At 52.9% G+C, this 19,938-nt stretch overlaps 42 non-coding genes across 42 annotated transcripts; 21 read left to right on the plus strand and 21 right to left on the minus strand.

Annotated features, from left to right (window-relative positions):
- Positions 1-84: 84 nt before the first annotated feature.
- On the plus strand, positions 85-156 carry TRNAW-CCA (transfer RNA tryptophan (anticodon CCA)). Its single transcript has one exon. It is a non-coding gene; the product is annotated as a tRNA-Trp (tRNA).
- A 564-nt stretch (positions 157-720) lies between these two features.
- TRNAI-AAU (transfer RNA isoleucine (anticodon AAU)) lies at positions 721-794 on the minus strand. The gene has a single exon. It is a non-coding gene; the product is annotated as a tRNA-Ile (tRNA).
- A 962-nt stretch (positions 795-1,756) lies between these two features.
- Positions 1,757-1,828, plus strand: TRNAW-CCA (transfer RNA tryptophan (anticodon CCA)). Its single transcript has one exon. It is a non-coding gene; the product is annotated as a tRNA-Trp (tRNA).
- Positions 1,829-2,392: 564 nt separating this feature from the next.
- TRNAI-AAU (transfer RNA isoleucine (anticodon AAU)) lies at positions 2,393-2,466 on the minus strand. Its single transcript has one exon. It is a non-coding gene; the product is annotated as a tRNA-Ile (tRNA).
- Positions 2,467-2,592: 126 nt separating this feature from the next.
- TRNAW-CCA (transfer RNA tryptophan (anticodon CCA)) lies at positions 2,593-2,664 on the plus strand. The gene has a single exon. It is a non-coding gene; the product is annotated as a tRNA-Trp (tRNA).
- A 564-nt stretch (positions 2,665-3,228) lies between these two features.
- Positions 3,229-3,302, minus strand: TRNAI-AAU (transfer RNA isoleucine (anticodon AAU)). The gene has a single exon. It is a non-coding gene; the product is annotated as a tRNA-Ile (tRNA).
- Positions 3,303-4,064: 762 nt separating this feature from the next.
- Positions 4,065-4,138, minus strand: TRNAI-AAU (transfer RNA isoleucine (anticodon AAU)). The gene has a single exon. It is a non-coding gene; the product is annotated as a tRNA-Ile (tRNA).
- Positions 4,139-4,264: 126 nt separating this feature from the next.
- Positions 4,265-4,336, plus strand: TRNAW-CCA (transfer RNA tryptophan (anticodon CCA)). Its single transcript has one exon. It is a non-coding gene; the product is annotated as a tRNA-Trp (tRNA).
- Positions 4,337-4,900: 564 nt separating this feature from the next.
- TRNAI-AAU (transfer RNA isoleucine (anticodon AAU)) lies at positions 4,901-4,974 on the minus strand. Its single transcript has one exon. It is a non-coding gene; the product is annotated as a tRNA-Ile (tRNA).
- A 126-nt stretch (positions 4,975-5,100) lies between these two features.
- On the plus strand, positions 5,101-5,172 carry TRNAW-CCA (transfer RNA tryptophan (anticodon CCA)). Its single transcript has one exon. It is a non-coding gene; the product is annotated as a tRNA-Trp (tRNA).
- A 564-nt stretch (positions 5,173-5,736) lies between these two features.
- On the minus strand, positions 5,737-5,810 carry TRNAI-AAU (transfer RNA isoleucine (anticodon AAU)). The gene has a single exon. It is a non-coding gene; the product is annotated as a tRNA-Ile (tRNA).
- A 126-nt stretch (positions 5,811-5,936) lies between these two features.
- On the plus strand, positions 5,937-6,008 carry TRNAW-CCA (transfer RNA tryptophan (anticodon CCA)). The gene has a single exon. It is a non-coding gene; the product is annotated as a tRNA-Trp (tRNA).
- A 564-nt stretch (positions 6,009-6,572) lies between these two features.
- On the minus strand, positions 6,573-6,646 carry TRNAI-AAU (transfer RNA isoleucine (anticodon AAU)). Its single transcript has one exon. It is a non-coding gene; the product is annotated as a tRNA-Ile (tRNA).
- A 126-nt stretch (positions 6,647-6,772) lies between these two features.
- TRNAW-CCA (transfer RNA tryptophan (anticodon CCA)) lies at positions 6,773-6,844 on the plus strand. Its single transcript has one exon. It is a non-coding gene; the product is annotated as a tRNA-Trp (tRNA).
- Positions 6,845-7,408: 564 nt separating this feature from the next.
- Positions 7,409-7,482, minus strand: TRNAI-AAU (transfer RNA isoleucine (anticodon AAU)). Its single transcript has one exon. It is a non-coding gene; the product is annotated as a tRNA-Ile (tRNA).
- A 135-nt stretch (positions 7,483-7,617) lies between these two features.
- Positions 7,618-7,689, plus strand: TRNAW-CCA (transfer RNA tryptophan (anticodon CCA)). The gene has a single exon. It is a non-coding gene; the product is annotated as a tRNA-Trp (tRNA).
- Positions 7,690-8,253: 564 nt separating this feature from the next.
- TRNAI-AAU (transfer RNA isoleucine (anticodon AAU)) lies at positions 8,254-8,327 on the minus strand. Its single transcript has one exon. It is a non-coding gene; the product is annotated as a tRNA-Ile (tRNA).
- A 140-nt stretch (positions 8,328-8,467) lies between these two features.
- Positions 8,468-8,539, plus strand: TRNAW-CCA (transfer RNA tryptophan (anticodon CCA)). The gene has a single exon. It is a non-coding gene; the product is annotated as a tRNA-Trp (tRNA).
- A 564-nt stretch (positions 8,540-9,103) lies between these two features.
- TRNAI-AAU (transfer RNA isoleucine (anticodon AAU)) lies at positions 9,104-9,177 on the minus strand. Its single transcript has one exon. It is a non-coding gene; the product is annotated as a tRNA-Ile (tRNA).
- A 126-nt stretch (positions 9,178-9,303) lies between these two features.
- TRNAW-CCA (transfer RNA tryptophan (anticodon CCA)) lies at positions 9,304-9,375 on the plus strand. Its single transcript has one exon. It is a non-coding gene; the product is annotated as a tRNA-Trp (tRNA).
- A 564-nt stretch (positions 9,376-9,939) lies between these two features.
- Positions 9,940-10,013, minus strand: TRNAI-AAU (transfer RNA isoleucine (anticodon AAU)). The gene has a single exon. It is a non-coding gene; the product is annotated as a tRNA-Ile (tRNA).
- A 126-nt stretch (positions 10,014-10,139) lies between these two features.
- TRNAW-CCA (transfer RNA tryptophan (anticodon CCA)) lies at positions 10,140-10,211 on the plus strand. Its single transcript has one exon. It is a non-coding gene; the product is annotated as a tRNA-Trp (tRNA).
- Positions 10,212-10,775: 564 nt separating this feature from the next.
- TRNAI-AAU (transfer RNA isoleucine (anticodon AAU)) lies at positions 10,776-10,849 on the minus strand. Its single transcript has one exon. It is a non-coding gene; the product is annotated as a tRNA-Ile (tRNA).
- Positions 10,850-10,975: 126 nt separating this feature from the next.
- TRNAW-CCA (transfer RNA tryptophan (anticodon CCA)) lies at positions 10,976-11,047 on the plus strand. The gene has a single exon. It is a non-coding gene; the product is annotated as a tRNA-Trp (tRNA).
- A 564-nt stretch (positions 11,048-11,611) lies between these two features.
- On the minus strand, positions 11,612-11,685 carry TRNAI-AAU (transfer RNA isoleucine (anticodon AAU)). The gene has a single exon. It is a non-coding gene; the product is annotated as a tRNA-Ile (tRNA).
- Positions 11,686-11,811: 126 nt separating this feature from the next.
- TRNAW-CCA (transfer RNA tryptophan (anticodon CCA)) lies at positions 11,812-11,883 on the plus strand. Its single transcript has one exon. It is a non-coding gene; the product is annotated as a tRNA-Trp (tRNA).
- A 564-nt stretch (positions 11,884-12,447) lies between these two features.
- On the minus strand, positions 12,448-12,521 carry TRNAI-AAU (transfer RNA isoleucine (anticodon AAU)). The gene has a single exon. It is a non-coding gene; the product is annotated as a tRNA-Ile (tRNA).
- Positions 12,522-12,647: 126 nt separating this feature from the next.
- Positions 12,648-12,719, plus strand: TRNAW-CCA (transfer RNA tryptophan (anticodon CCA)). Its single transcript has one exon. It is a non-coding gene; the product is annotated as a tRNA-Trp (tRNA).
- A 564-nt stretch (positions 12,720-13,283) lies between these two features.
- On the minus strand, positions 13,284-13,357 carry TRNAI-AAU (transfer RNA isoleucine (anticodon AAU)). The gene has a single exon. It is a non-coding gene; the product is annotated as a tRNA-Ile (tRNA).
- A 126-nt stretch (positions 13,358-13,483) lies between these two features.
- TRNAW-CCA (transfer RNA tryptophan (anticodon CCA)) lies at positions 13,484-13,555 on the plus strand. Its single transcript has one exon. It is a non-coding gene; the product is annotated as a tRNA-Trp (tRNA).
- A 564-nt stretch (positions 13,556-14,119) lies between these two features.
- Positions 14,120-14,193, minus strand: TRNAI-AAU (transfer RNA isoleucine (anticodon AAU)). Its single transcript has one exon. It is a non-coding gene; the product is annotated as a tRNA-Ile (tRNA).
- A 762-nt stretch (positions 14,194-14,955) lies between these two features.
- Positions 14,956-15,029, minus strand: TRNAI-AAU (transfer RNA isoleucine (anticodon AAU)). The gene has a single exon. It is a non-coding gene; the product is annotated as a tRNA-Ile (tRNA).
- Positions 15,030-15,155: 126 nt separating this feature from the next.
- TRNAW-CCA (transfer RNA tryptophan (anticodon CCA)) lies at positions 15,156-15,227 on the plus strand. The gene has a single exon. It is a non-coding gene; the product is annotated as a tRNA-Trp (tRNA).
- Positions 15,228-15,791: 564 nt separating this feature from the next.
- Positions 15,792-15,865, minus strand: TRNAI-AAU (transfer RNA isoleucine (anticodon AAU)). Its single transcript has one exon. It is a non-coding gene; the product is annotated as a tRNA-Ile (tRNA).
- A 135-nt stretch (positions 15,866-16,000) lies between these two features.
- On the plus strand, positions 16,001-16,072 carry TRNAW-CCA (transfer RNA tryptophan (anticodon CCA)). Its single transcript has one exon. It is a non-coding gene; the product is annotated as a tRNA-Trp (tRNA).
- Positions 16,073-16,636: 564 nt separating this feature from the next.
- TRNAI-AAU (transfer RNA isoleucine (anticodon AAU)) lies at positions 16,637-16,710 on the minus strand. Its single transcript has one exon. It is a non-coding gene; the product is annotated as a tRNA-Ile (tRNA).
- Positions 16,711-16,850: 140 nt separating this feature from the next.
- On the plus strand, positions 16,851-16,922 carry TRNAW-CCA (transfer RNA tryptophan (anticodon CCA)). Its single transcript has one exon. It is a non-coding gene; the product is annotated as a tRNA-Trp (tRNA).
- Positions 16,923-17,486: 564 nt separating this feature from the next.
- On the minus strand, positions 17,487-17,560 carry TRNAI-AAU (transfer RNA isoleucine (anticodon AAU)). The gene has a single exon. It is a non-coding gene; the product is annotated as a tRNA-Ile (tRNA).
- A 126-nt stretch (positions 17,561-17,686) lies between these two features.
- On the plus strand, positions 17,687-17,758 carry TRNAW-CCA (transfer RNA tryptophan (anticodon CCA)). Its single transcript has one exon. It is a non-coding gene; the product is annotated as a tRNA-Trp (tRNA).
- Positions 17,759-18,322: 564 nt separating this feature from the next.
- On the minus strand, positions 18,323-18,396 carry TRNAI-AAU (transfer RNA isoleucine (anticodon AAU)). The gene has a single exon. It is a non-coding gene; the product is annotated as a tRNA-Ile (tRNA).
- Positions 18,397-18,522: 126 nt separating this feature from the next.
- TRNAW-CCA (transfer RNA tryptophan (anticodon CCA)) lies at positions 18,523-18,594 on the plus strand. Its single transcript has one exon. It is a non-coding gene; the product is annotated as a tRNA-Trp (tRNA).
- Positions 18,595-19,358: 764 nt separating this feature from the next.
- TRNAW-CCA (transfer RNA tryptophan (anticodon CCA)) lies at positions 19,359-19,430 on the plus strand. Its single transcript has one exon. It is a non-coding gene; the product is annotated as a tRNA-Trp (tRNA).
- Positions 19,431-19,938: the final 508 nt, after the last annotated feature.

Raw genomic sequence — 19,938 nt, forward strand, 5'->3', positions numbered from 1 at the left:
ATCAGGGCAACCAGGTCAATCTGTGGGCAACCGCTGAAGAATTGACGCCGGAGTAGCCTAAAGCTTTCCAGAGCCACCACAGCTGACCTCGTGGCGCAACGGTAGCGCGTCTGACTCCAGATCAGAAGGTTGCGTGTTCAAATCACGTCGGGGTCATGTTGGTTTTCATCGTCACCCACCCAAGCCAGGCTCCTCTGGCCCCTCCGCGTTGTCCCATCATTCCATTCCGGCTCCCACCCACGCAGGCTCCCGATCACCCTCAGAAGTCTGGGTGAACAGCCAAACCTAAAGAGCATGTGCCGTAGGCCTGGAAGAAGCTCCACTCCTGGGCTCATAGCATTGGGTGGAGGGTTGCAAAGCCTCAAATTAATAAGAATCAAGCATGTAAAACCTGCAAGGGTCAGAAGGTGCTTTGCAAGGCGTTATGGGTTGTTTTTCTTTCCCGAAGAATACATGTCTTACCTCGGGTTCTAACATAAGCGTGCAGAGAGGCTCCAGGGCTTGTGGCGTCAGCTAACTTTTTGTTTTCCCACAATCTTTAGCAGATATGGTTCTGGATCTTGGAGCCTTGAGGTGTTGTGGGACATAATTAAGCTGGGACATAATTAAGCTGCGCCACTAGCGAAATAGGCATCTTTGCTATCCGTTGAGTAGGTTAAAGAAAACTAGGCCAAGCGCCGACGGCCATAGGAATCCACCGCGGTTGGAATAAAAGGGCAATGGCCCGTACGGGGATCGAACCCGCGACCTTGGCGTTATTAGCACCACGCTCTAACCAACTGAGCTAACCGGCCGAAACTTGCATAGGGAGAGCCGGCCAAAGCTGGCACAGGGCTATCAGGGCAACCAGGTCAATCTGTGGGCAACCGCTGAAGAATTGACGCCGGAGTAGCCTAAAGCTTTCCAGAGCCACCACAGCTGACCTCGTGGCGCAACGGTAGCGCGTCTGACTCCAGATCAGAAGGTTGCGTGTTCAAATCATGTCGGGGTCATGTTGGTTTTCATCGTCACCCACCCAAGCCAGGCTCCTCTGGCCCCTCCGCGTTGTCCCATCATTCCATTCCGGCTCCCACCCACGCAGGCTCCCGATCACCCTCAGAAGGCTGGGTGAACAGCCAAACCTAAAGAGCATGTGCCGTAGGCCTGGAAGAAGCTCCACTCCTGGGCTCATAGCATTGGGTGGAGGGTTGCAAAGCCTCAAATTAATAAGAATCAAGCATGTAAAACCTGCAAGGGTCAGAAGGTGCTTTGCAAGGCGTTATGGGTTGTTTTTCTTTCCCGAAGAATACATGTCTTACCTCGGGTTCTAACATAAGCGTGCAGAGAGGCTCCAGGGCTTGTGGCGTCAGCTAACTTTTTGTTTTCCCACAATCTTTAGCAGATATGGTTCTGGATCTTGGAGCCTTGAGGTGTTGTGGGACATAATTAAGCTGGGACATAATTAAGCTGCGCCACTAGCGAAATAGGCATCTTTGCTATCCGTTGAGTAGGTTAAAGAAAACTAGGCCAAGCGCCGACGGCCATAGGAATCCACCGCGGTTGGAATAAAAGGGCAATGGCCCGTACGGGGATCGAACCCACGACCTTGGCGTTATTAGCACCACGCTCTAACCAACTGAGCTAACCGGCCGAAACTTGCATAGGGAGAGCCGGCCAAAGCTGGCACAGGGCTATCAGGGCAACCAGGTCAATCTGTGGGCAACCGCTGAAGAATTGACGCCGGAGTAGCCTAAAGCTTTCCAGAGCCACCACAGCTGACCTCGTGGCGCAACGGTAGCGCGTCTGACTCCAGATCAGAAGGTTGCGTGTTCAAATCACGTCGGGGTCATGTTGGTTTTCATCGTCACCCACCCAAGCCAGGCTCCTCTGGCCCCTCCGCGTTGTCCCATCATTCCATTCCGGCTCCCACCCACGCAGGCTCCCGATCACCCTCAGAAGGCTGGGTGAACAGCCAAACCTAAAGAGCATGTGCCGTAGGCCTGGAAGAAGCTCCACTCCTGGGCTCATAGCATTGGGTGGAGGGTTGCAAAGCCTCAAATTAATAAGAATCAAGCATGTAAAACCTGCAAGGGTCAGAAGGTGCTTTGCAAGGCGTTATGGGTTGTTTTTCTTTCCCGAAGAATACATGTCTTACCTCGGGTTCTAACATAAGCGTGCAGAGAGGCTCCAGGGCTTGTGGCGTCAGCTAACTTTTTGTTTTCCCACAATCTTTAGCAGATATGGTTCTGGATCTTGGAGCCTTGAGGTGTTGTGGGACATAATTAAGCTGGGACATAATTAAGCTGCGCCACTAGCGAAATAGGCATCTTTGCTATCCGTTGAGTAGGTTAAAGAAAACTAGGCCAAGCGCCGACGGCCATAGGAATCCACCGCGGTTGGAATAAAAGGGCAATGGCCCGTACGGGGATCGAACCCGCGACCTTGGCGTTATTAGCACCACGCTCTAACCAACTGAGCTAACCGGCCGAAACTTGCATAGGGAGAGCCGGCCAAAGCTGGCACAGGGCTATCAGGGCAACCAGGTCAATCTGTGGGCAACCGCTGAAGAATTGACGCCGGAGTAGCCTAAAGCTTTCCAGAGCCACCACAGCTGACCTCGTGGCGCAACGGTAGCGCGTCTGACTCCAGATCAGAAGGTTGCGTGTTCAAATCACGTCGGGGTCATGTTGGTTTTCATCGTCACCCACCCAAGCCAGGCTCCTCTGGCCCCTCCGCGTTGTCCCATCATTCCATTCCGGCTCCCACCCACGCAGGCTCCCGATCACCCTCAGAAGGCTGGGTGAACAGCCAAACCTAAAGAGCATGTGCCGTAGGCCTGGAAGAAGCTCCACTCCTGGGCTCATAGCATTGGGTGGAGGGTTGCAAAGCCTCAAATTAATAAGAATCAAGCATGTAAAACCTGCAAGGGTCAGAAGGTGCTTTGCAAGGCGTTATGGGTTGTTTTTCTTTCCCGAAGAATACATGTCTTACCTCGGGTTCTAACATAAGCGTGCAGAGAGGCTCCAGGGCTTGTGGCGTCAGCTAACTTTTTGTTTTCCCACAATCTTTAGCAGATATGGTTCTGGATCTTGGAGCCTTGAGGTGTTGTGGGACATAATTAAGCTGGGACATAATTAAGCTGCGCCACTAGCGAAATAGGCATCTTTGCTATCCGTTGAGTAGGTTAAAGAAAACTAGGCCAAGCGCCGACGGCCATAGGAATCCACCGCGGTTGGAATAAAAGGGCAATGGCCCGTACGGGGATCGAACCCGCGACCTTGGCGTTATTAGCACCACGCTCTAACCAACTGAGCTAACCGGCCGAAACTTGCATAGGGAGAGCCGGCCAAAGCTGGCACAGGGCTATCAGGGCAACCAGGTCAATCTGTGGGCAACCGCTGAAGAATTGACGCCGGAGTAGCCTAAAGCTTTCCAGAGCCACCACAGCTGACCTCGTGGCGCAACGGTAGCGCGTCTGACTCCAGATCAGAAGGTTGCGTGTTCAAATCACGTCGGGGACATGTTGGTTTTCATCGTCACCCACCCAAGCCAGGCTCCTCTGGCCCCTCCGCGTTGTCCCATCATTCCATTCCGGCTCCCACCCACGCAGGCTCCCGATCACCCTCAGAAGGCTGGGTGAACAGCCAAACCTAAAGAGCATGTGCCGTAGGCCTGGAAGAAGCTCCACTCCTGGGCTCATAGCATTGGGTGGAGGGTTGCAAAGCCTCAAATTAATAAGAATCAAGCATGTAAAACCTGCAAGGGTCAGAAGGTGCTTTGCAAGGCGTTATGGGTTGTTTTTCTTTCCCGAAGAATACATGTCTTACCTCGGGTTCTAACATAAGCGTGCAGAGAGGCTCCAGGGCTTGTGGCGTCAGCTAACTTTTTGTTTTCCCACAATCTTTAGCAGATATGGTTCTGGATCTTGGAGCCTTGAGGTGTTGTGGGACATAATTAAGCTGGGACATAATTAAGCTGCGCCACTAGCGAAATAGGCATCTTTGCTATCCGTTGAGTAGGTTAAAGAAAACTAGGCCAAGCGCCGACGGCCATAGGAATCCACCGCGGTTGGAATAAAAGGGCAATGGCCCGTACGGGGATCGAACCCGCGACCTTGGCGTTATTAGCACCACGCTCTAACCAACTGAGCTAACCGGCCGAAACTTGCATAGGGAGAGCCGGCCAAAGCTGGCACAGGGCTATCAGGGCAACCAGGTCAATCTGTGGGCAACCGCTGAAGAATTGACGCCGGAGTAGCCTAAAGCTTTCCAGAGCCACCACAGCTGACCTCGTGGCGCAACGGTAGCGCGTCTGACTCCAGATCAGAAGGTTGCGTGTTCAAATCACGTCGGGGTCATGTTGGTTTTCATCGTCACCCACCCAAGCCAGGCTCCTCTGGCCCCTCCGCGTTGTCCCATCATTCCATTCCGGCTCCCACCCACGCAGGCTCCCGATCACCCTCAGAAGGCTGGGTGAACAGCCAAACCTAAAGAGCATGTGCCGTAGGCCTGGAAGAAGCTCCACTCCTGGGCTCATAGCATTGGGTGGAGGGTTGCAAAGCCTCAAATTAATAAGAATCAAGCATGTAAAACCTGCAAGGGTCAGAAGGTGCTTTGCAAGGCGTTATGGGTTGTTTTTCTTTCCCGAAGAATACATGTCTTACCTCGGGTTCTAACATAAGCGTGCAGAGAGGCTCCAGGGCTTGTGGCGTCAGCTAACTTTTTGTTTTCCCACAATCTTTAGCAGATATGGTTCTGGATCTTGGAGCCTTGAGGTGTTGTGGGACATAATTAAGCTGGGACATAATTAAGCTGCGCCACTAGCGAAATAGGCATCTTTGCTATCCGTTGAGTAGGTTAAAGAAAACTAGGCCAAGCGCCGACGGCCATAGGAATCCACCGCGGTTGGAATAAAAGGGCAATGGCCCGTACGGGGATCGAACCCGCGACCTTGGCGTTATTAGCACCACGCTCTAACCAACTGAGCTAACCGGCCGAAACTTGCATAGGGAGAGCCGGCCAAAGCTGGCACAGGGCTATCAGGGCAACCAGGTCAATCTGTGGGCAACCGCTGAAGAATTGACGCCGGAGTAGCCTAAAGCTTTCCAGAGCCACCACAGCTGACCTTGTGGCGCAACGGTAGCGCGTCTGACTCCAGATCAGAAGGTTGCGTGTTCAAATCACGTCGGGGTCATGTTGGTTTTCATCGTCACCCACCCAAGCCAGGCTCCTCTGGCCCCTCCGCGTTGTCCCATCATTCCATTCCGGCTCCCACCCACGCAGGCTCCCGATCACCCTCAGAAGGCTGGGTGAACAGCCAAACCTAAAGAGCATGTGCCGTAGGCCTGGAAGAAGCTCCACTCCTGGGCTCATAGCATTGGGTGGAGGGTTGCAAAGCCTCAAATTAATAAGAATCAAGCATGTAAAACCTGCAAGGGTCAGAAGGTGCTTTGCAAGGCGTTATGGGTTGTTTTTCTTTCCCGAAGAATACATGTCTTACCTCGGGTTCTAACATAAGCGTGCAGAGAGGCTCCAGGGCTTGTGGCGTCAGCTAACTTTTTGTTTTCCCACAATCTTTAGCAGATATGGTTCTGGATCTTGGAGCCTTGAGGTGTTGTGGGACATAATTAAGCTGGGACATAATTAAGCTGCGCCACTAGCGAAATAGGCATCTTTGCTATCCGTTGAGTAGGTTAAAGAAAACTAGGCCAAGCGCCGACGGCCATAGGAATCCACCGCGGTTGGAATAAAAGGGCAATGGCCCGTACGGGGATCGAACCCGCGACCTTGGCGTTATTAGCACCACGCTCTAACCAACTGAGCTAACCGGCCGAAACTTGCATAGGGAGAGCCGGCCAAAGCTGGCACAGGGCTATCAGGGCAACCAGGTCAATCTGTGGGCAACCGCTGAAGAATTGACGCCGGAGTAGCCTAAAGCTTTCCAGAGCCACCACAGCTGACCTCGTGGCGCAACGGTAGCGCGTCTGACTCCAGATCAGAAGGTTGCGTGTTCAAATCACGTCGGGGTCATGTTGGTTTTCATCGTCACCCACCCAAGCCAGGCTCCTCTGGCCCCTCCGCGTTGTCCCATCATTCCATTCCGGCTCCCACCCACGCAGGCTCCCGATCACCCTCAGAAGGCTGGGTGAACAGCCAAACCTAAAGAGCATGTGCCGTAGGCCTGGAAGAAGCTCCACTCCTGGGCTCATAGCATTGGGTGGAGGGTTGCAAAGCCTCAAATTAATAAGAATCAAGCATGTAAAACCTGCAAGGGTCAGAAGGTGCTTTGCAAGGCGTTATGGGTTGTTTTTCTTTCCCGAAGAATACATGTCTTACCTCGGGTTCTAACATAAGCGTGCAGAGAGGCTCCAGGGCTTGTGGCGTCAGCTAACTTTTTGTTTTCCCACAATCTTTAGCAGATATGGTTCTGGATCTTGGAGCCTTGAGGTGTTGTGGGACATAATTAAGCTGGGACATAATTAAGCTGCGCCACTAGCGAAATAGGCATCTTTGCTATCCGTTGAGTAGGTTAAAGAAAACTAGGCCAAGCGCCGACGGCCATAGGAATCCACCGCGGTTGGAATAAAAGGGCAATGGCCCGTACGGGGATCGAACCCGCGACCTTGGCGTTATTAGCACCACGCTCTAACCAACTGAGCTAACCGGCCGAAACTTGCATAGGGAGAGCCGGCCAAAGCTGGCACAGGGCTATCAGGGCAACCAGGTCAATCTGTGGGCAACCGCTGAAGAATTGACGCCGGAGTAGCCTAAAGCTTTCCAGAGCCACCACAGCTGACCTCGTGGCGCAACGGTAGCGCGTCTGACTCCAGATCAGAAGGTTGCGTGTTCAAATCACGTCGGGGTCATGTTGGTTTTCATCGTCACCCACCCAAGCCAGGCTCCTCTGGCCCCTCCGCGTTGTCCCATCATTCCATTCCGGCTCCCACCCACGCAGGCTCCCGATCACCCTCAGAAGGCTGGGTGAACAGCCAAACCTAAAGAGCATGTGCCGTAGGCCTGGAAGAAGCTCCACTCCTGGGCTCATAGCATTGGGTGGAGGGTTGCAAAGCCTCAAATTAATAAGAATCAAGCATGTAAAACCTGCAAGGGTCAGAAGGTGCTTTGCAAGGCGTTATGGGTTGTTTTTCTTTCCCGAAGAATACATGTCTTACCTCGGGTTCTAACATAAGCGTGCAGAGAGGCTCCAGGGCTTGTGGCGTCAGCTAACTTTTTGTTTTCCCACAATCTTTAGCAGATATGGTTCTGGATCTTGGAGCCTTGAGGTGTTGTGGGACATAATTAAGCTGGGACATAATTAAGCTGCGCCACTAGCGAAATAGGCATCTTTGCTATCCGTTGAGTAGGTTAAAGAAAACTAGGCCAAGCGCCGACGGCCATAGGAATCCACCGCGGTTGGAATAAAAGGGCAATGGCCCGTACGGGGATCGAACCCGCGACCTTGGCGTTATTAGCACCACGCTCTAACCAACTGAGCTAACCGGCCGAAACTTGCATAGGGAGAGCCGGCCAAAGCTGGCACAGGGTTATCAGGGCAACCAGGTCAATCTGGTCAATCTGTGGGCAACCGCTGAAGAATTGACGCCGGAGTAGCCTAAAGCTTTCCAGAGCCACCACAGCTGACCTCGTGGCGCAACGGTAGCGCGTCTGACTCCAGATCAGAAGGTTGCGTGTTCAAATCACGTCGGGGTCATGTTGGTTTTCATCGTCACCCACCCAAGCCAGGCTCCTCTGGCCCCTCCGCGTTGTCCCATCATTCCATTCCGGCTCCCACCCACGCAGGCTCCCGATCACCCTCAGAAGGCTGGGTGAACAGCCAAACCTAAAGAGCATGTGCCGTAGGCCTGGAAGAAGCTCCACTCCTGGGCTCATAGCATTGGGTGGAGGGTTGCAAAGCCTCAAATTAATAAGAATCAAGCATGTAAAACCTGCAAGGGTCAGAAGGTGCTTTGCAAGGCGTTATGGGTTGTTTTTCTTTCCCGAAGAATACATGTCTTACCTCGGGTTCTAACATAAGCGTGCAGAGAGGCTCCAGGGCTTGTGGCGTCAGCTAACTTTTTGTTTTCCCACAATCTTTAGCAGATATGGTTCTGGATCTTGGAGCCTTGAGGTGTTGTGGGACATAATTAAGCTGGGACATAATTAAGCTGCGCCACTAGCGAAATAGGCATCTTTGCTATCCGTTGAGTAGGTTAAAGAAAACTAGGCCAAGCGCCGACGGCCATAGGAATCCACCGCGGTTGGAATAAAAGGGCAATGGCCCGTACGGGGATCGAACCCGCGACCTTGGCGTTATTAGCACCACGCTCTAACCAACTGAGCTAACCGGCCGAAACTTGCATAGGGAGAGCCGGCCAAAGCTGGCACAGGGCTATCAGGGCAACCAGGTCAATCTGTGGGCAACCGCTGAAGAATTGACGCCGGAGTATTGACGCCGGAGTAGCCTAAAGCTTTCCAGAGCCACCACAGCTGACCTCGTGGCGCAACGGTAGCGCGTCTGACTCCAGATCAGAAGGTTGCGTGTTCAAATCACGTCGGGGTCATGTTGGTTTTCATCGTCACCCACCCAAGCCAGGCTCCTCTGGCCCCTCCGCGTTGTCCCATCATTCCATTCCGGCTCCCACCCACGCAGGCTCCCGATCACCCTCAGAAGGCTGGGTGAACAGCCAAACCTAAAGAGCATGTGCCGTAGGCCTGGAAGAAGCTCCACTCCTGGGCTCATAGCATTGGGTGGAGGGTTGCAAAGCCTCAAATTAATAAGAATCAAGCATGTAAAACCTGCAAGGGTCAGAAGGTGCTTTGCAAGGCGTTATGGGTTGTTTTTCTTTCCCGAAGAATACATGTCTTACCTCGGGTTCTAACATAAGCGTGCAGAGAGGCTCCAGGGCTTGTGGCGTCAGCTAACTTTTTGTTTTCCCACAATCTTTAGCAGATATGGTTCTGGATCTTGGAGCCTTGAGGTGTTGTGGGACATAATTAAGCTGGGACATAATTAAGCTGCGCCACTAGCGAAATAGGCATCTTTGCTATCCGTTGAGTAGGTTAAAGAAAACTAGGCCAAGCGCCGACGGCCATAGGAATCCACCGCGGTTGGAATAAAAGGGCAATGGCCCGTACGGGGATCGAACCCGCGACCTTGGCGTTATTAGCACCACGCTCTAACCAACTGAGCTAACCGGCCGAAACTTGCATAGGGAGAGCCGGCCAAAGCTGGCACAGGGCTATCAGGGCAACCAGGTCAATCTGTGGGCAACCGCTGAAGAATTGACGCCGGAGTAGCCTAAAGCTTTCCAGAGCCACCACAGCTGACCTCGTGGCGCAACGGTAGCGCGTCTGACTCCAGATCAGAAGGTTGCGTGTTCAAATCACGTCGGGGTCATGTTGGTTTTCATCGTCACCCACCCAAGCCAGGCTCCTCTGGCCCCTCCGCGTTGTCCCATCATTCCATTCCGGCTCCCACCCACGCAGGCTCCCGATCACCCTCAGAAGGCTGGGTGAACAGCCAAACCTAAAGAGCATGTGCCGTAGGCCTGGAAGAAGCTCCCCTCCTGGGCTCATAGCATTGGGTGGAGGGTTGCAAAGCCTCAAATTAATAAGAATCAAGCATGTAAAACCTGCAAGGGTCAGAAGGTGCTTTGCAAGGCGTTATGGGTTGTTTTTCTTTCCCGAAGAATACATGTCTTACCTCGGGTTCTAACATAAGCGTGCAGAGAGGCTCCAGGGCTTGTGGCGTCAGCTAACTTTTTGTTTTCCCACAATCTTTAGCAGATATGGTTCTGGATCTTGGAGCCTTGAGGTGTTGTGGGACATAATTAAGCTGGGACATAATTAAGCTGCGCCACTAGCGAAATAGGCATCTTTGCTATCCGTTGAGTAGGTTAAAGAAAACTAGGCCAAGCGCCGACGGCCATAGGAATCCACCGCGGTTGGAATAAAAGGGCAATGGCCCGTACGGGGATCGAACCCGCGACCTTGGCGTTATTAGCACCACGCTCTAACCAACTGAGCTAACCGGCCGAAACTTGCATAGGGAGAGCCGGCCAAAGCTGGCACAGGGCTATCAGGGCAACCAGGTCAATCTGTGGGCAACCGCTGAAGAATTGACGCCGGAGTAGCCTAAAGCTTTCCAGAGCCACCACAGCTGACCTCGTGGCGCAACGGTAGCGCGTCTGACTCCAGATCAGAAGGTTGCGTGTTCAAATCACGTCGGGGTCATGTTGGTTTTCATCGTCACCCACCCAAGCCAGGCTCCTCTGGCCCCTCCGCGTTGTCCCATCATTCCATTCCGGCTCCCACCCACGCAGGCTCCCGATCACCCTCAGAAGGCTGGGTGAACAGCCAAACCTAAAGAGCATGTGCCGTAGGCCTGGAAGAAGCTCCACTCCTGGGCTCATAGCATTGGGTGGAGGGTTGCAAAGCCTCAAATTAATAAGAATCAAGCATGTAAAACCTGCAAGGGTCAGAAGGTGCTTTGCAAGGCGTTATGGGTTGTTTTTCTTTCCCGAAGAATACATGTCTTACCTCGGGTTCTAACATAAGCGTGCAGAGAGGCTCCAGGGCTTGTGGCGTCAGCTAACTTTTTGTTTTCCCACAATCTTTAGCAGATATGGTTCTGGATCTTGGAGCCTTGAGGTGTTGTGGGACATAATTAAGCTGGGACATAATTAAGCTGCGCCACTAGCGAAATAGGCATCTTTGCTATCCGTTGAGTAGGTTAAAGAAAACTAGGCCAAGCGCCGACGGCCATAGGAATCCACCGCGGTTGGAATAAAAGGGCAATGGCCCGTACGGGGATCGAACCCGCGACCTTGGCGTTATTAGCACCACGCTCTAACCAACTGAGCTAACCGGCCGAAACTTGCATAGGGAGAGCCGGCCAAAGCTGGCACAGGGCTATCAGGGCAACCAGGTCAATCTGTGGGCAACCGCTGAAGAATTGACGCCGGAGTAGCCTAAAGCTTTCCAGAGCCACCACAGCTGACCTCGTGGCGCAACGGTAGCGCGTCTGACTCCAGATCAGAAGGTTGCGTGTTCAAATCACGTCGGGGTCATGTTGGTTTTCATCGTCACCCACCCAAGCCAGGCTCCTCTGGCCCCTCCGCGTTGTCCCATCATTCCATTCCGGCTCCCACCCACGCAGGCTCCCGATCACCCTCAGAAGGCTGGGTGAACAGCCAAACCTAAAGAGCATGTGCCGTAGGCCTGGAAGAAGCTCCACTCCTGGGCTCATAGCATTGGGTGGAGGGTTGCAAAGCCTCAAATTAATAAGAATCAAGCATGTAAAACCTGCAAGGGTCAGAAGGTGCTTTGCAAGGCGTTATGGGTTGTTTTTCTTTCCCGAAGAATACATGTCTTACCTCGGGTTCTAACATAAGCGTGCAGAGAGGCTCCAGGGCTTGTGGCGTCAGCTAACTTTTTGTTTTCCCACAATCTTTAGCAGATATGGTTCTGGATCTTGGAGCCTTGAGGTGTTGTGGGACATAATTAAGCTGGGACATAATTAAGCTGCGCCACTAGCGAAATAGGCATCTTTGCTATCCGTTGAGTAGGTTAAAGAAAACTAGGCCAAGCGCCGACGGCCATAGGAATCCACCGCGGTTGGAATAAAAGGGCAATGGCCCGTACGGGGATCGAACCCGCGACCTTGGCGTTATTAGCACCACGCTCTAACCAACTGAGCTAACCGGCCGAAACTTGCATAGGGAGAGCCGGCCAAAGCTGGCACAGGGCTATCAGGGCAACCAGGTCAATCTGTGGGCAACCGCTGAAGAATTGACGCCGGAGTAGCCTAAAGCTTTCCAGAGCCACCACAGCTGACCTCGTGGCGCAACGGTAGCGCGTCTGACTCCAGATCAGAAGGTTGCGTGTTCAAATCACGTCGGGGTCATGTTGGTTTTCATCGTCACCCACCCAAGCCAGGCTCCTCTGGCCCCTCCGCGTTGTCCCATCATTCCATTCCGGCTCCCACCCACGCAGGCTCCCGATCACCCTCAGAAGGCTGGGTGAACAGCCAAACCTAAAGAGCATGTGCCGTAGGCCTGGAAGAAGCTCCACTCCTGGGCTCATAGCATTGGGTGGAGGGTTGCAAAGCCTCAAATTAATAAGAATCAAGCATGTAAAACCTGCAAGGGTCAGAAGGTGCTTTGCAAGGCGTTATGGGTTGTTTTTCTTTCCCGAAGAATACATGTCTTACCTCGGGTTCTAACATAAGCGTGCAGAGAGGCTCCAGGGCTTGTGGCGTCAGCTAACTTTTTGTTTTCCCACAATCTTTAGCAGATATGGTTCTGGATCTTGGAGCCTTGAGGTGTTGTGGGACATAATTAAGCTGGGACATAATTAAGCTGCGCCACTAGCGAAATAGGCATCTTTGCTATCCGTTGAGTAGGTTAAAGAAAACTAGGCCAAGCGCCGACGGCCATAGGAATCCACCGCGGTTGGAATAAAAGGGCAATGGCCCGTACGGGGATCGAACCCGCGACCTTGGCGTTATTAGCACCACGCTCTAACCAACTGAGCTAACCGGCCGAAACTTGCATAGGGAGAGCCGGCCAAAGCTGGCACAGGGCTATCAGGGCAACCAGGTCAATCTGTGGGCAACCGCTGAAGAATTGACGCCGGAGTAGCCTAAAGCTTTCCAGAGCCACCACAGCTGACCTCGTGGCGCAACGGTAGCGCGTCTGACTCCAGATCAGAAGGTTGCGTGTTCAAATCACGTCGGGGTCATGTTGGTTTTCATCGTCACCCACCCAAGCCAGGCTCCTCTGGCCCCTCCGCGTTGTCCCATCATTCCATTCCGGCTCCCACCCACGCAGGCTCCCGATCACCCTCAGAAGGCTGGGTGAACAGCCAAACCTAAAGAGCATGTGCCGTAGGCCTGGAAGAAGCTCCACTCCTGGGCTCATAGCATTGGGTGGAGGGTTGCAAAGCCTCAAATTAATAAGAATCAAGCATGTAAAACCTGCAAGGGTCAGAAGGTGCTTTGCAAGGCGTTATGGGTTGTTTTTCTTTCCCGAAGAATACATGTCTTACCTCGGGTTCTAACATAAGCGTGCAGAGAGGCTCCAGGGCTTGTGGCGTCAGCTAACTTTTTGTTTTCCCACAATCTTTAGCAGATATGGTTCTGGATCTTGGAGCCTTGAGGTGTTGTGGGACATAATTAAGCTGGGACATAATTAAGCTGCGCCACTAGCGAAATAGGCATCTTTGCTATCCGTTGAGTAGGTTAAAGAAAACTAGGCCAAGCGCCGACGGCCATAGGAATCCACCGCGGTTGGAATAAAAGGGCAATGGCCCGTACGGGGATCGAACCCGCGACCTTGGCGTTATTAGCACCACGCTCTAACCAACTGAGCTAACCGGCCGAAACTTGCATAGGGAGAGCCGGCCAAAGCTGGCACAGGGCTATCAGGGCAACCAGGTCAATCTGTGGGCAACCGCTGAAGAATTGACGCCGGAGTAGCCTAAAGCTTTCCAGAGCCACCACAGCTGACCTCGTGGCGCAACGGTAGCGCGTCTGACTCCAGATCAGAAGGTTGCGTGTTCAAATCACGTCGGGGTCATGTTGGTTTTCATCGTCACCCACCCAAGCCAGGCTCCTCTGGCCCCTCCGCGTTGTCCCATCATTCCATTCCGGCTCCCACCCACGCAGGCTCCCGATCACCCTCAGAAGGCTGGGTGAACAGCCAAACCTAAAGAGCATGTGCCGTAGGCCTGGAAGAAGCTCCACTCCTGGGCTCATAGCATTGGGTGGAGGGTTGCAAAGCCTCAAATTAATAAGAATCAAGCATGTAAAACCTGCAAGGGTCAGAAGGTGCTTTGCAAGGCGTTATGGGTTGTTTTTCTTTCCCGAAGAATACATGTCTTACCTCGGGTTCTAACATAAGCGTGCAGAGAGGCTCCAGGGCTTGTGGCGTCAGCTAACTTTTTGTTTTCCCACAATCTTTAGCAGATATGGTTCTGGATCTTGGAGCCTTGAGGTGTTGTGGGACATAATTAAGCTGGGACATAATTAAGCTGCGCCACTAGCGAAATAGGCATCTTTGCTATCCGTTGAGTAGGTTAAAGAAAACTAGGCCAAGCGCCGACGGCCATAGGAATCCACCGCGGTTGGAATAAAAGGGCAATGGCCCGTACGGGGATCGAACCCGCGACCTTGGCGTTATTAGCACCACGCTCTAACCAACTGAGCTAACCGGCCGAAACTTGCATAGGGAGAGCCGGCCAAAGCTGGCACAGGGCTATCAGGGCAACCAGGTCAATCTGTGGGCAACCGCTGAAGAATTGACGCCGGAGTAGCCTAAAGCTTTCCAGAGCCACCACAGCTGACCTCATGGCGCAACGGTAGCGCGTCTGACTCCAGATCAGAAGGTTGCGTGTTCAAATCACGTCGGGGTCATGTTGGTTTTCATCGTCACCCACCCAAGCCAGGCTCCTCTGGCCCCTCCGCGTTGTCCCATCATTCCATTCCGGCTCCCACCCACGCAGGCTCCCGATCACCCTCAGAAGGCTGGGTGAACAGCCAAACCTAAAGAGCATGTGCCGTAGGCCTGGAAGAAGCTCCACTCCTGGGCTCATAGCATTGGGTGGAGGGTTGCAAAGCCTCAAATTAATAAGAATCAAGCATGTAAAACCTGCAAGGGTCAGAAGGTGCTTTGCAAGGCGTTATGGGTTGTTTTTCTTTCCCGAAGAATACATGTCTTACCTCGGGTTCTAACATAAGCGTGCAGAGAGGCTCCAGGGCTTGTGGCGTCAGCTAACTTTTTGTTTTCCCACAATCTTTAGCAGATATGGTTCTGGATCTTGGAGCCTTGAGGTGTTGTGGGACATAATTAAGCTGGGACATAATTAAGCTGCGCCACTAGCGAAATAGGCATCTTTGCTATCCGTTGAGTAGGTTAAAGAAAACTAGGCCAAGCGCCGACGGCCATAGGAATCCACCGCGGTTGGAATAAAAGGGCAATGGCCCGTACGGGGATCGAACCCGCGACCTTGGCGTTATTAGCACCACGCTCTAACCAACTGAGCTAACCGGCCGAAACTTGCATAGGGAGAGCCGGCCAAAGCTGGCACAGGGCTATCAGGGCAACCAGGTCAATCTGTGGGCAACCGCTGAAGAATTGACGCCGGAGTAGCCTAAAGCTTTCCAGAGCCACCACAGCTGACCTCGTGGCGCAACGGTAGCGCGTCTGACTCCAGATCAGAAGGTTGCGTGTTCAAATCACGTCGGGGTCATGTTGGTTTTCATCGTCACCCACCCAAGCCAGGCTCCTCTGGCCCCTCCGCGTTGTCCCATCATTCCATTCCGGCTCCCACCCACGCAGGCTCCCGATCACCCTCAGAAGGCTGGGTGAACAGCCAAACCTAAAGAGCATGTGCCGTAGGCCTGGAAGAAGCTCCACTCCTGGGCTCATAGCATTGGGTGGAGGGTTGCAAAGCCTCAAATTAATAAGAATCAAGCATGTAAAACCTGCAAGGGTCAGAAGGTGCTTTGCAAGGCGTTATGGGTTGTTTTTCTTTCCCGAAGAATACATGTCTTACCTCGGGTTCTAACATAAGCGTGCAGAGAGGCTCCAGGGCTTGTGGCGTCAGCTAACTTTTTGTTTTCCCACAATCTTTAGCAGATATGGTTCTGGATCTTGGAGCCTTGAGGTGTTGTGGGACATAATTAAGCTGGGACATAATTAAGCTGCGCCACTAGCGAAATAGGCATCTTTGCTATCCGTTGAGTAGGTTAAAGAAAACTAGGCCAAGCGCCGACGGCCATAGGAATCCACCGCGGTTGGAATAAAAGGGCAATGGCCCGTACGGGGATCGAACCCGCGACCTTGGCGTTATTAGCACCACGCTCTAACCAACTGAGCTAACCGGCCGAAACTTGCATAGGGAGAGCCGGCCAAAGCTGGCACAGGGCTATCAGGGCAACCAGGTCAATCTGGTCAATCTGTGGGCAACCGCTGAAGAATTGACGCCGGAGTAGCCTAAAGCTTTCCAGAGCCACCACAGCTGACCTCGTGGCGCAACGGTAGCGCGTCTGACTCCAGATCAGAAGGTTGCGTGTTCAAATCACGTCGGGGTCATGTTGGTTTTCATCGTCACCCACCCAAGCCAGGCTCCTCTGGCCCCTCCGCGTTGTCCCATCATTCCATTCCGGCTCCCACCCACGCAGGCTCCCGATCACCCTCAGAAGGCTGGGTGAACAGCCAAACCTAAAGAGCATGTGCCGTAGGCCTGGAAGAAGCTCCACTCCTGGGCTCATAGCATTGGGTGGAGGGTTGCAAAGCCTCAAATTAATAAGAATCAAGCATGTAAAACCTGCAAGGGTCAGAAGGTGCTTTGCAAGGCGTTATGGGTTGTTTTTCTTTCCCGAAGAATACATGTCTTACCTCGGGTTCTAACATAAGCGTGCAGAGAGGCTCCAGGGCTTGTGGCGTCAGCTAACTTTTTGTTTTCCCACAATCTTTAGCAGATATGGTTCTGGATCTTGGAGCCTTGAGGTGTTGTGGGACATAATTAAGCTGGGACATAATTAAGCTGCGCCACTAGCGAAATAGGCATCTTTGCTATCCGTTGAGTAGGTTAAAGAAAACTAGGCCAAGCGCCGACGGCCATAGGAATCCACCGCGGTTGGAATAAAAGGGCAATGGCCCGTACGGGGATCGAACCCGCGACCTTGGCGTTATTAGCACCACGCTCTAACCAACTGAGCTAACCGGCCGAAACTTGCATAGGGAGAGCCGGCCAAAGCTGGCACAGGGCTATCAGGGCAACCAGGTCAATCTGTGGGCAACCGCTGAAGAATTGACGCCGGAGTATTGACGCCGGAGTAGCCTAAAGCTTTCCAGAGCCACCACAGCTGACCTCGTGGCGCAACGGTAGCGCGTCTGACTCCAGATCAGAAGGTTGCGTGTTCAAATCACGTCGGGGTCATGTTGGTTTTCATCGTCACCCACCCAAGCCAGGCTCCTCTGGCCCCTCCGCGTTGTCCCATAATTCCATTCCGGCTCCCACCCACGCAGGCTCCCGATCACCCTCAGAAGGCTGGGTGAACAGCCAAACCTAAAGAGCATGTGCCGTAGGCCTGGAAGAAGCTCCACTCCTGGGCTCATAGCATTGGGTGGAGGGTTGCAAAGCCTCAAATTAATAAGAATCAAGCATGTAAAACCTGCAAGGGTCAGAAGGTGCTTTGCAAGGCGTTATGGGTTGTTTTTCTTTCCCGAAGAATACATGTCTTACCTCGGGTTCTAACATAAGCGTGCAGAGAGGCTCCAGGGCTTGTGGCGTCAGCTAACTTTTTGTTTTCCCACAATCTTTAGCAGATATGGTTCTGGATCTTGGAGCCTTGAGGTGTTGTGGGACATAATTAAGCTGGGACATAATTAAGCTGCGCCACTAGCGAAATAGGCATCTTTGCTATCCGTTGAGTAGGTTAAAGAAAACTAGGCCAAGCGCCGACGGCCATAGGAATCCACCGCGGTTGGAATAAAAGGGCAATGGCCCGTACGGGGATCGAACCCGCGACCTTGGCGTTATTAGCACCACGCTCTAACCAACTGAGCTAACCGGCCGAAACTTGCATAGGGAGAGCCGGCCAAAGCTGGCACAGGGCTATCAGGGCAACCAGGTCAATCTGTGGGCAACCGCTGAAGAATTGACGCCGGAGTAGCCTAAAGCTTTCCAGAGCCACCACAGCTGACCTCGTGGCGCAACGGTAGCGCGTCTGACTCCAGATCAGAAGGTTGCGTGTTCAAATCACGTCGGGGTCATGTTGGTTTTCATCGTCACCCACCCAAGCCAGGCTCCTCTGGCCCCTCCGCGTTGTCCCATCATTCCATTCCGGCTCCCACCCACGCAGGCTCCCGATCACCCTCAGAAGGCTGGGTGAACAGCCAAACCTAAAGAGCATGTGCCGTAGGCCTGGAAGAAGCTCCACTCCTGGGCTCATAGCATTGGGTGGAGGGTTGCAAAGCCTCAAATTAATAAGAATCAAGCATGTAAAACCTGCAAGGGTCAGAAGGTGCTTTGCAAGGCGTTATGGGTTGTTTTTCTTTCCCGAAGAATACATGTCTTACCTCGGGTTCTAACATAAGCGTGCAGAGAGGCTCCAGGGCTTGTGGCGTCAGCTAACTTTTTGTTTTCCCACAATCTTTAGCAGATATGGTTCTGGATCTTGGAGCCTTGAGGTGTTGTGGGACATAATTAAGCTGGGACATAATTAAGCTGCGCCACTAGCGAAATAGGCATCTTTGCTATCCGTTGAGTAGGTTAAAGAAAACTAGGCCAAGCGCCGACGGCCATAGGAATCCACCGCGGTTGGAATAAAAGGGCAATGGCCCGTACGGGGATCGAACCCGCGACCTTGGCGTTATTAGCACCACGCTCTAACCAACTGAGCTAACCGGCCGAAACTTGCATAGGGAGAGCCGGCCAAAGCTGGCACAGGGCTATCAGGGCAACCAGGTCAATCTGTGGGCAACCGCTGAAGAATTGACGCCGGAGTAGCCTAAAGCTTTCCAGAGCCACCACAGCTGACCTCGTGGCGCAACGGTAGCGCGTCTGACTCCAGATCAGAAGGTTGCGTGTTCAAATCACGTCGGGGTCATGTTGGTTTTCATCGTCACCCACCCAAGCCAGGCTCCTCTGGCCCCTCCGCGTTGTCCCATCATTCCATTCCGGCTCCCACCCACGCAGGCTCCCGATCACCCTCAGAAGGCTGGGTGAACAGCCAAACCTAAAGAGCATGTGCCGTAGGCCTGGAAGAAGCTCCACTCCTGGGCTCATAGCATTGGGTGGAGGGTTGCAAAGCCTCAAATTAATAAGAATCAAGCATGTAAAACCTGCAAGGGTCAGAAGGTGCTTTGCAAGGCGTTATGGGTTGTTTTTCTTTCCCGAAGAATACATGTCTTACCTCGGGTTCTAACATAAGCGTGCAGAGAGGCTCCAGGGCTTGTGGCGTCAGCTAACTTTTTGTTTTCCCACAATCTTTAGCAGATATGGTTCTGGATCTTGGAGCCTTGAGGTGTTGTGGGACATAATTAAGCTGGGACATAATTAAGCTGCGCCACTAGCGAAATAGGCATCTTTGCTATCCGTTGAGTAGGTTAAAGAAAACTAGGCCAAGCGCCGACGGCCATAGGAATCCACCGCGGTTGGAATAAAAGGGCAATGGCCCGTACGGGGATCGAACCCGCGACCTTGGCATTATTAGCACCACGCTCTAACCAACTGAGCTAACCGGCCGAAACTTGCATAGGGAGAGCCGGCCAAAGCTGGCACAGGGCTATCAGGGCAACCAGGTCAATCTGTGGGCAACCGCTGAAGAATTGACGCCGGAGTAGCCTAAAGCTTTCCAGAGCCACCACAGCTGACCTCGTGGCGCAACGGTAGCGCGTCTGACTCCAGATCAGAAGGTTGCGTGTTCAAATCACGTCGGGGTCATGTTGGTTTTCATCGTCACCCACCCAAGCCAGGCTCCTCTGGCCCCTCCGCGTTGTCCCATCATTCCATTCCGGCTCCCACCCACGCAGGCTCCCGATCACCCTCAGAAGGCTGGGTGAACAGCCAAACCTAAAGAGCATGTGCCGTAGGCCTGGAAGAAGCTCCACTCCTGGGCTCATAGCATTGGGTGGAGGGTTGCAAAGCCTCAAATTAATAAGAATCAAGCATGTAAAACCTGCAAGGGTCAGAAGGTGCTTTGCAAGGCGTTTTGGGTTGTTTTTCTTTCCCGAAGAATACATGTCTTACCTCGGGTTCTAACATAAGCGTGCAGAGAGGCTCCAGGGCTTGTGGCGTCAGCTAACTTTTTGTTTTCCCACAATCTTTAGCAGATATGGTTCTGGATCTTGGAGCCTTGAGGTGTTGTGGGACATAATTAAGCTGGGACATAATTAAGCTGCGCCACTAGCGAAATAGGCATCTTTGCTATCCGTTGAGTAGGTTAAAGAAA

The sequence above is a fragment of the Lithobates pipiens genome, unplaced genomic scaffold (assembly GCF_037356315.1).
Source record: "Lithobates pipiens isolate NorthernLeopardFrog02 unplaced genomic scaffold, aLitPip1_a1.2 Scaffold_8, whole genome shotgun sequence".
Lineage (NCBI taxonomy): Eukaryota > Metazoa > Chordata > Amphibia > Anura > Ranidae > Lithobates > Lithobates pipiens.